The sequence below is a fragment of the Rhinopithecus bieti genome, unplaced genomic scaffold (genome assembly GCF_001698545.2).
Source record: "Rhinopithecus bieti isolate Rb0 unplaced genomic scaffold, ASM169854v2 scaffold_31531, whole genome shotgun sequence".
NCBI classification, from domain to species: Eukaryota; Metazoa; Chordata; class Mammalia; order Primates; family Cercopithecidae; genus Rhinopithecus; species Rhinopithecus bieti.
This window is the reverse complement of record NW_016814088.1, coordinates 3,023,853-3,034,410: the sequence shown is the minus strand read 5'-3', so window position 1 is coordinate 3,034,410 and position 10,558 is coordinate 3,023,853.

Genomic DNA, 10,558 nt, shown 5'->3' with positions numbered 1-10,558 from the left:
TTGCCATTGGGAGAATAGCTGGTTATAGAAATTGCCTATATGGACTACTGCCTGTAGTCATTCCTGAATGTTGGGATGTCTGATTTCAACAACTCATCACCAATATGCTTATTCCTGAGATTATTCCACAAGAAATTGGATCTTACTTGGAGAGATGGTGGTAAAATCTCAAAATCCCAAGAATATAGAGAAGCAATCAAAATCAGAGTGTGAGAGAGTAAGGTAACTCTTTCTATAAATATCAATAATTGTTTGGATATCAGACATTTCATTAAAAAGTTTGAATAATAAGAGACACTGGCACAATATATTCAAGTTATATGTTACTTATGCTTAGTGCAACATTATTTTGTAATAGAAAAATTTATAAATCATTAACCTGCTGTCAGAGAAAAAAAATCTGGTTTGTAGCAGTCTTTAGTTTCTGTGGTGTAAATACTCCTAACAAAGCTAATTTCAAGCTATCAACATGAATTTGCTGATCACAAAGTTGAAAGAGATATGAACACACATTTTTCTGTGAGTCAAGTACAAGTTATCTATGCATACACATATAGGTATACATATAAAAAGAACACCTGGAAGAATACTCTTAAAACTATCTATAGTGGTTTGCTCTAGAGACAAGAGTGGGTTTAAGATATGCCTAATGAAAAGAACTTTTCCGTTTTATTATTTATATTTTATATCTTAAAAAACTTTTTTGAAGTACGATATATACATGAAAAGTACATATATAATAAAAGAGTAGCTCTGTTTTTACAAACTGTACACACCTAAATAACTACCCACATCTAGAAATACAACATTATCATACCCACTCTTATCTCTGTCAGTCATTATTCCTCAACCCCCGAGGAACAACTATTATTCTGATTTCTAAAAGCACACATCAGCTTTGCTTGAATTTTGTAATTTACAAAAATGGTACAGCATATATATTATGGTAACCACCTCACCCAAATATTCAATGATAATATTAATTTTAATTAATAATAATGATTAAATTATTCATTATTGATAATGATACAATGAACCTTTTTATATATCATTCATTTCATTGTGTCAGACTTCTTTCATGCAATATTTTTGTGAGATTTGTTAATAAATATATCAATAAATACTATATAAATATATTGTATAGACAATATAAACAGTAAACAATGTTGTTGGGTAGTTGAAAATCATTTATTCTCATAGCTATATAGAATTTCATTGTATGCCTATAATTCAATTTATTATTATTCCACTGTTGGTGCTCAAAATATTCCATTAATATGGACTAACTAGTAGTACTTATTACAATTAATCTTCTCCCTTTTTCCCCACCACTGCACTAACCTGCATACCTCCACATAGCTCCTGGGCTCCTCAGAGTCTCTGGAATAAAGAATATTTATCTCACATCCTCTGGCAAGAACCAGGTGTTAGCTCTTCAGAGACATTACATAAGAGATTTTTAAGTCCTGGGTGTAGAGAATTGATAGAATTCAAGGAATGCCAGTACTTGAATGGAAGGAAAATGCAATCTTAGAAAATATAGATGCCACCTATTTTCTAAGAAGTATTACATAGGGACATTCTATAATAACTAGATGAAGATGCAATTTTGACTTTGGGCAATTGAAGGACTAGTATACTATCATCCTTGTGGTTATACATTTGTATATAAGTTATATACATAGGAGCTTTATATTCAGGCTTAAGTAAGAATTCAGCCTTGCCACCAGAGAGGAATGGCTTGGCGATTTCAATTGGCCAATCAGCCTCATGGACCGGTTGTTTTTATACTTTAGTGAAAAGAGAGTTCAAGTAGCTGTGGAAATGTATTGATTATAGACTAATGTTCACCTATGTTACCTGGGGCCTGAATTAGCACTGCTTAAAGCCAACACACAAGAAAGGGTTTAGGTGAGAGTGAGAGCGGGAGCAAGAGAACAAAATATTTAAATTAATTCCCTCCAGGACAGATGATAACTTTAGTTCCTTGAGGGCTCAAGAAAGCTTCTAGCAGGAGATGGCTATACTTGGTGTTCAGCATTCTTAGAGAGCATAAATAGCAAAGATGTAAATAGAAACAGTGACAGTCTGCCTTGTGAGAAGGATAAGAGAATAGTGGTTGCATGTGTAAATCTGACACTTCCAAAATCTCCACATATCTCCATGGAGTCTTGGATGTGGCCATTGAGGTTCTACTCTAAAGCAAATTAGGGACCTGAGCCAGTGACATTTAGCAATGGTAATATTAATGTTAATATGCTCACAAATATACCCATAATCTGGTAAAGTTCTAATTATTTTTATTGGATCTTCACCTCACCTTTAATGAAAAGTAAATGGATGAAAGAGGAAATTCTAAAGAGGAAGGGTTGCAATTCCTGGAACACCAATAAGAATGCATGGGATGGGACTGGTGTGGTGGCTCTCACCTGTAATCTCAGCACTTTGGGAGGCTGAAGCAGGAGAATCATCTGAAGTCAGGAGTTCGAGACCAGCCTGGTCAACATGATGAAACCCTGTCTCTAATAAAAATACAAAAATTAGCCAGACATTGTGGCACACACCTGTAATCCTAGCTACTCAGGAGACTGAGGCAGGAGAATCGCTTGAATCTGGGAGGTAGAGATTGCAGTAAGCCAAGATCGTATCACTGCACTCTAGCCTGTGCAACAGAAGAATATTCTTTTTTTTTCTTTTTTTTTTTTTTAAAGAACGCACATGACACTTGTGTCATCAGCATTTTTCTCGATTTTTGTCAGGAGAGGAAATTCCAAAGGCTCTCTGTGGACTTAGCCACAATCTAGGAGTGATAGTGAGTATAAGAAGACTGGCAAATATAGTTTATTTCTATTTGACTCATACTGGTAGGATTAAGAACCTAGAGCAGAGTCATATAATTTCCTTATAAAGATATTCTGAAGTGATAGTCTAAAAATGATATATTTTCTGTCAAAAGAGATGAAATTTGTTGGCTGAGAAAGGAATATGTTCTAGATATGTTATTTTTTCCTCTACAACTCTCCTACTCAATCTAAATATGGGAAGGGTGATATCTCTCAACTATATCCATAGTAGACTTTGCAGAGGTAATTTTTCAAAATTTGATCTAAATATATAGCTTGATATACTTATTAGGAGTATTCCAACTAAAGAATCATTATAAAGTGAATATATAGGTGTATATAATGCATCTTTTATTTGGATTATGGCCTTATAATGAATATTGTAGTGGCTCTATTAATTTATTCAATAACTACTTACTAGTCAAATATGGAAGGACAGTGAAATTACTCAAACACAATTTCTATATTTCTATTTTAAATTTTAATCTTGTTCCAGAGAAAAACTCATAAGGAGACAATTCAGAAAAAGTGCATGCATGTATGTGTGTGAAAATGTCTGTCCATGTGGCTAGGGTAGCACATAGAAAGTAGTATATTTCAAAGTAAATATACAAGTATAAATATTCACTGAGGTTTTGTATAATAAAATTCCAGTTAATCAAGATTCCTTCAGGATCCCATAAATACCAGCTTTTTAACCACTAAGTGTTTTGTTTTAATATTTCTCTTGTCAGTGTACTATTTTGGACATCTAAATTAAAAATCTTAATTTCAACATGTAAAACAGAATGAGGAGTAAGTTTCTATGTTATAACTACAAAGAGTATAACACAACCATTGCTGCATCATGAAAATATTTTTAAGTGGTTTATAGGTATCATAATATATTATGGAAATTATTTAACCCAAAGATAAAAAAGTAGGAAAGGCTGTATAGAGGACAACGGTCATGCGTTTTGAAGAATGAGCAATTTTATAGTCCAAAAATAAAGAAAGTTATTGGAATATAACTCAGTAAGCAAAGTCTTGGAGTTATGAGTGTCACTGGATGTGGAAAGTTGACAAGAGGATTAGGAAGAACAGAACATGGTGAGAATGGCAGACTCAATATTCTATAAGCATGAGGAATCATCAGCATGTTTAAAAATTAGGGTGATTTTAGAAATCTTCTTTTCTAAACGTTATTCTGGTGAAGGTGTGAAATTACAATACACAGTAATTTACTGGAGTAAGAAGTGAATAACAGACTATGACAACAGACTATTAAAACTAATCCCCGACAGCCAAGCAGGGAGAACAAATGACTTGTATTCAGAAGCACTAGCCATGTGGCACTAGAGGGAATGAGGAGTCCAGACAAATCACCTCACCATTAACAGCATGTGGATTTCTGTCGTCCAAATATCGTGACAAGGAAATATGATATATCCAGATTTCATCTGGATTTAAAAATCAGAGACCAAGTTTGGCATGAAGGAGAGAAGTATTTGTTGGAAAATTCCAGGTCATGAAACAACAACTCAGCAGTAATTTTAGGAAATAGGTGAGGACTGGTAGTTACTAGTCAAGATAATTTAAAATAGCAAAAGGAAGCTTAAGGCTGAAATACAGCCATGGCAGAAATTATGGGACAAAAATAGAATGAGGCTATAATAAGGGAGCCTCCCATTATGACTTCCTTTTTTTCCCCCTTCAGTATAAATTCCCCATATACTTAGCATGATCCTTTATTACCTTGGTTCACCTAAACTTCATCTTTAGCTTCTTTCTGTACTACCTTTGTTTTCCTTTCCAACCATACTAAATTTTCTCTGTTATACATAATATGCCTTTGCTCTTTTCTGCCTTAGGGCTTTTACATATTTACTTGCTCCATTTACTGGAAACATCTCAAAATTACTCCCATCCCCGAACATTCCCTACTCCCCTACTACATACACATATTCTACCTTTTTCTTATTCCTCACACCCTAATTTAAATGCCATTTTCTCAATACAGTTTTCCGTGAACACTTCACCTCAAGGAAAGGTCAAAACCTGGATTTATGTGATTTTTAACACTGATCACAATAAATACACGTTTAATGGTTACAGACTTCTTGAAACCTATAGCCTCTTCCATTCAGCATTGGAGTGCCACTTAGTGCCTAGCACAGACACTGACGTGTGGTGATGGATTTGGTTCTTATTGACATTTTCTAAAACTTGAGTAGGGACTTGCCTGAAAGGCAGACATTATTCTAAGCATTTTTCATGAATATGGGGCAGGCAGAGGGAACAGTGGGAGCTTGATCAATGCAGTGTCAGCAAGAATGGAAAGAGCATTTTTCAATAACTATTTCGGAACTGGAATAAATATACTTATAGAAGAGAATGAGAGAGCATTCCTGTCCTTTAGGTGGAATGTGATGCCTGCAATGCTCATAGGCAATATAGGAGAAGTCAGTTTACGAGAGGTGAGGAGAGAGAAAAGAATTACTCTGGTAATGTTCAGTTTAAAGATTTTCATAAAAGATAGCCAATAACCATAGTTGCATCTTGTGTTAAAAAAAGAAAACGAAGGTTAGAGCTACAGATTTTGGATTCATTTCATTCGATTTAATTAGTGGTACTAGATATAATTACTTAAGAAAATATTTGGAAAAAAGTCAATCAACCATGTACTCCTGGGAACTGCAGATGTGTTTATGATTCTATTATGACACACCAGACCTACACAGTTAATTATGTTTGGAAATAAAATGGGTAGGAAATAAGCAGTAATTTGTTTTTGAAACTATTTATTTATATTTTTTATTTGACAAATAATAATTGTACATATTCACAGGGTTCATAGTAAGGTTTCAATACGTATAATGTAGTGATCAAATAAAAGTAATTAGCATATCCATCATCTAAAACATTTATTATTTCTTTGTGTTGAGAATGTACTTCTAGCTATTTGAAAGTACATAATACATTATTGTTAACTATAGTCATCCTACAGTGGTGTAGAACACTAAAGTTTTTTCTCCTATCTGTAATGATTTTTATCATTATCACTGCATTTGCCAAAAGATTTAACCCTGTAGAAGCATTATAAATTTAAATATTTATTTATATAAACGCAGTTACTGTAGTAATTTATTATTTTGGCTTGCTGCTTTTTCTTCCTTCTCCAAGAAGAAAAAGATAGATTATGACTTGTGAACCACCTTGTGCCTTATGGCTAAAGTTGTGTGGCCTTGACCTTTGCAACTAAGTTATCCTGGCCTTCTTATACAATCCATAAACTTTTTATTATTATGTTAAATTTTCTAATGCTTCTAGGTCATCTGAGCAAATTGTACTAGTACTAGCTTACCTCCTTACTCAGAGCATAGACAAGAAAGAAAGTAGAAACTAAAAGGTTGAATTTTTCCAGGATTTTTTTTTTTTTTTTTTTTTTTTTTTTTTTTTTTTTTTGCTTTAGGAAATCTTCCTTGAGATTTTTCAGTCTTATCCATATTTGAAGATTTTACTCATTTTCATATTTCTACAAGTGAATTGGTTTCTTATTATTACCAGGTGACCTCTGCACACATATACACTATGCATATTTGAAACATTAAACACTTACAGTATTATTGATATAATTATGATAATGATGATTATTTTAACATTATTAACACACTAGACACTGCATATAAATTGTGCTTGGATTGTTTCATTTGACCTTCATATTAAACGTCAAATATGCAGTAAGTGCTATTTTTGTTTTATAGATGAGGACCCTGATGTTTGAAGAGCTTGCGATTTTGTTCAAATTCCGTAGCTAAGAATATAGTGAAACTAGGATTCAACCCAGGCAATCAAATTTTAAAGCATGAAGAATTAATATGAATCTTTTCTCGCCTTATCTACTCCTACAGAAATCTCTTACCCCAGAGAAACTTTTAGCTTCTTAGTCACTACTTTCTACTACTTTTAGAAACACAATGAAAGTACTGGTTCCTCAATCAATGCCTAAGTCATCAACACATATGCACAGGGGCAGTGCACGTTCACTGGTGGTGTTATTTTGTTCATTGTGATACTGAGTAGGTACATGAGCCAGGATCAGAAAAATGCTAAACTTTTTCTTCTGCCTTTCACAGTAAGCTTGTTCACTTCCAGGTGTGGCTGCAATATGTAGGTCGAAACAGACATGCCAGGAGACAGGACAGTAATATTCGTGTCTTGATTATGATGAAGGTGAACCCCAAAACTGGGGCTTACCCCGGAGGGATTCTTGACTTTGCGCATAAAAGCATTTAAGAACGAGCAGTGAAAGAAAACAAGTTTATTACAACAACAGTGTACAGCAAAATGGCTGCTCCACAGACAGAGCAGGGCTTTCCCATAGGCAAAGTGGCCCAGAGTAGCACTTGTGGTTTGCTGGGTAGCTATATATATATACCCATTCTTAATTATTTGCTAAATAAGTGGTGAGTTATTCATGAACTTCCTGGAAAAGATGTGAGGTACTCCTGGAACCACGTAAGGTAACTTCCAGATTGTTGCCATGGCAACATACGTAAACCGTCATGGCGCTGATGGTAGTATCTTACAGCGTGCAAATGAAAATAAACTGTGAGAGTAATTAGAGGACATTTTTGTTGCCATTTTGGTTCTAGCTGGTTTTGGCCAGTTTCTTCGTTGCATCCTATGTTGATCAGCCGGGTTGGACGGGGTTGTAACTGGTCTGAAAAACAAGTCCTGTTGATCTCCTATCTCAGTTAGACACCAAAGTCTGTTTATATCCTTGCTAAGGAAGCAACTGTATTCCTTGCAGATAGAAATTGGCTGCACAAGACAGCTGAATCATTGTTAGTGACTTTAGACCTGGGTATTGATCCGGCTTTTGGGTTTGGTGTAAATGTTAAATTTATATTTTCTTCCATTCTTCTTCCCTCTCACAGTATGTCCATTTTCTCTTTTATTCATTTATTTATTCCATACATTTTACTGAAAATTATTTTAGAAGAGACACTGGGTATTGAGAATACCATAATAAATAAGAAGCTGAGTTTTCACATTTATGAAGCTTATAGCCTAATGTGTCACACAAATATAAAATACTTAAATAGGCAGCTACAGTTCTGAGCTATAATGATGTTATAGAATAATTAGGTGGATTACTTGGAGTGGGGAGAAAGATACATAAAGTTTTCTCATAGGCGATGGTTTCTAAGATATGACTTGAAAGACTAGTTAGCCAGTTAAGGAAAGAAGAAGGATGCTCTAGGAAAAGAGAATTGCATGTGTAAAAGGTTGGAGGGAAGTGAAAAGTTGTAGCTACAAAACAAATTGGGTATAATTGAACTATCACGTGTAAGGTGAAGAGTAGATTTTTCAGACTGGTTAAAAGGCCTGCATTACATCCTGAGGACAATAGAAAACTTGTGAAAGATTTCAAGGAAGATTTTAGAGCTTCTTTTATATCCTGTTAATTCTAAAATTGGCCAAGCCTTCATAAAAATCAAATACTTGGTGATTTCACCTTCATCCTTGGAAACTTGAAAGTACTGATAAAGTTAACTAGAAGAATAAGCTCTTTTCTCTCCCATTCTATAAAGAGGGGCATCTACTTATTTATACTGAATAAGTTAAAACTGAAAAGTGGAAACATAATGTAATGTGAATTTCTCTTGGAGTTGTACTAGTGTTTGTGTTACTCAAAATCTAAAGTGTAATTTAAGAATAAAACATTTGCTAAAATATCTCAAATCTGGCCTTCTGATCTTCTTAAATCAGGTACTTATCCCTGTACCTGGATCATTGCAATAGCCTTCCAGCAGCTTCTCCCTGTGTCCACATCAGCTAAGCATTCTCCATCCCATGTTGTGGCCCCTGATTGATTTGTTTGCCTATATGCTAGTTTTCTTCATTACCCTGTGGACAATAGGAAGTGAATTAAATCTCCTTTTCCACATTTTGCATTAGATAAGAGGCTTATATATTCACTATTTAATATAAATTATTTTCAGACTTAAGAACAACTAACATTGAGCTGCTGGAGTTAATTTAATCCCCAAAATTACCAAGAAGGATGACCCAGTTGTATTTTTTCTTCATGTCCCAGCTCTGAGAGCTGAAGTCCACGAAAGTCTTTAATGCTTGACAGGATTTCCCTCCTACTTCTTTTCTGCCTCTCCTGTACAAAAGATCTAAGAAGAAAACATCCAGAATAAGATTCTTCATGACTCAAGGTGTTGTCAGGTAGAAAATACCGCCCTGGGCAGGGGGACACCAAAATACCTAGGTGGAAATGAAAGTCAAACCTCCTTCTTTGTTCTCAGAGCCTATGAATTGAGGCTCTGGTCATATATATTTCTGAACCTTGAGAAAGTCTTTGATTCATCACTGCCTCAGTTCTCAAGTGGAGAATTTTGCAACATGCTCTATAATTTCTATGGTAGTTGCCAGCATTTCAATTTCTCATTTTTATAAAATTGCATGTAACTTTAGCATGAAAAAATTTAAAGCTTATTTTAAATTTAGAAAGTAGAAGCTATCCAGCTATTTTTTTTTTCTTTTAACTTGACTAGCAGAAAGTTTAATATTACATTGTGGGTAAAAGTGTTCCTTTTTCTCTGCACTCTCACCAGCATCCGTTGTTTCTTGACTGTAAAAGTGGTCTTTATTCTAAAAGATTTAGAAATTAATGCTGTAGGCTACAGAGTGAGTTTTTGCTTCTATGGATTATAAACTCAGTTAAAAAATTGGTTTGAAAGCTGATGATACAAGCTTGAGGAGTTACAACCTTTCTATTTTCTTATAAAATTCTCAGTTGCTATAATTAATCTGGAAAGTTTTGTGTGTAATAAACAGTGATAAAAGAGAAAAGGAATGAAACTGTAAGCATCTATTACTTGATCGTCAGATCCATCTAATTAGAAGTTTATCTCAGCAGTTTATTAACCTGTGCTAGTTGTCAGATGTGGACATTTAGGCAATCAAACCACCCCTGGTTGCCTATTTCTCGTTTCTTAAGTCTGTTCTTTAGTTTCAGATGCGGCCTCTGTTTTCAACTCAGTATTTACTTCACCCTTTTCCTCAAGCTCCCTGTGATGATTTCAAAGTAAGGGAGTGTTCAGATTTGTGTTCATTGTAAGATATAGCTTAAGTTATCAATGTGTATAATTTGTTGTTCAGACTTGTGTTCATTGCAAGATAGAGATTAAGTTATCAATCAGTATGATTTATTAAATAGCTGTGTGACCTCACAAACTTCCTAAACATTATTTAACAAATCAGGTTACTCTAATAAACATTGACACAGTGTTCGCTCTCAAAACTAGAACTCTGGAAATTTGGTTCCAGGATCTGTGTCCTGAAGTTATCTTACATGTTTCATGGACATTGCATTACCTCATAGACATTTTGTGATCATCAAAAACATTTCTGTATCTCAAAGTGTTTTGAAGCTTTACGTTAGTCTTAGTTATAAAGATGATATTACTATCAGTAAAGTTCCTAATGATTTTTGTGATTTAATTATTTTTGTACTAATCATACTGAATTCTGCATTTCCTATTCAGTAGACACTAGTTGTGAGACATCTCCATTTTTCATCAGACCTCTACAGTTTCCTGTTTCAGTTGCAGTACACCTATACCTTACTTTCATCTATGGCTTATGTTTTAAAATTTCTTGTTCAAGAGAACAATTACAAAAAAAAAAAAAAAAAAAAAAAAAAAAAAAAAAAAAAAAAA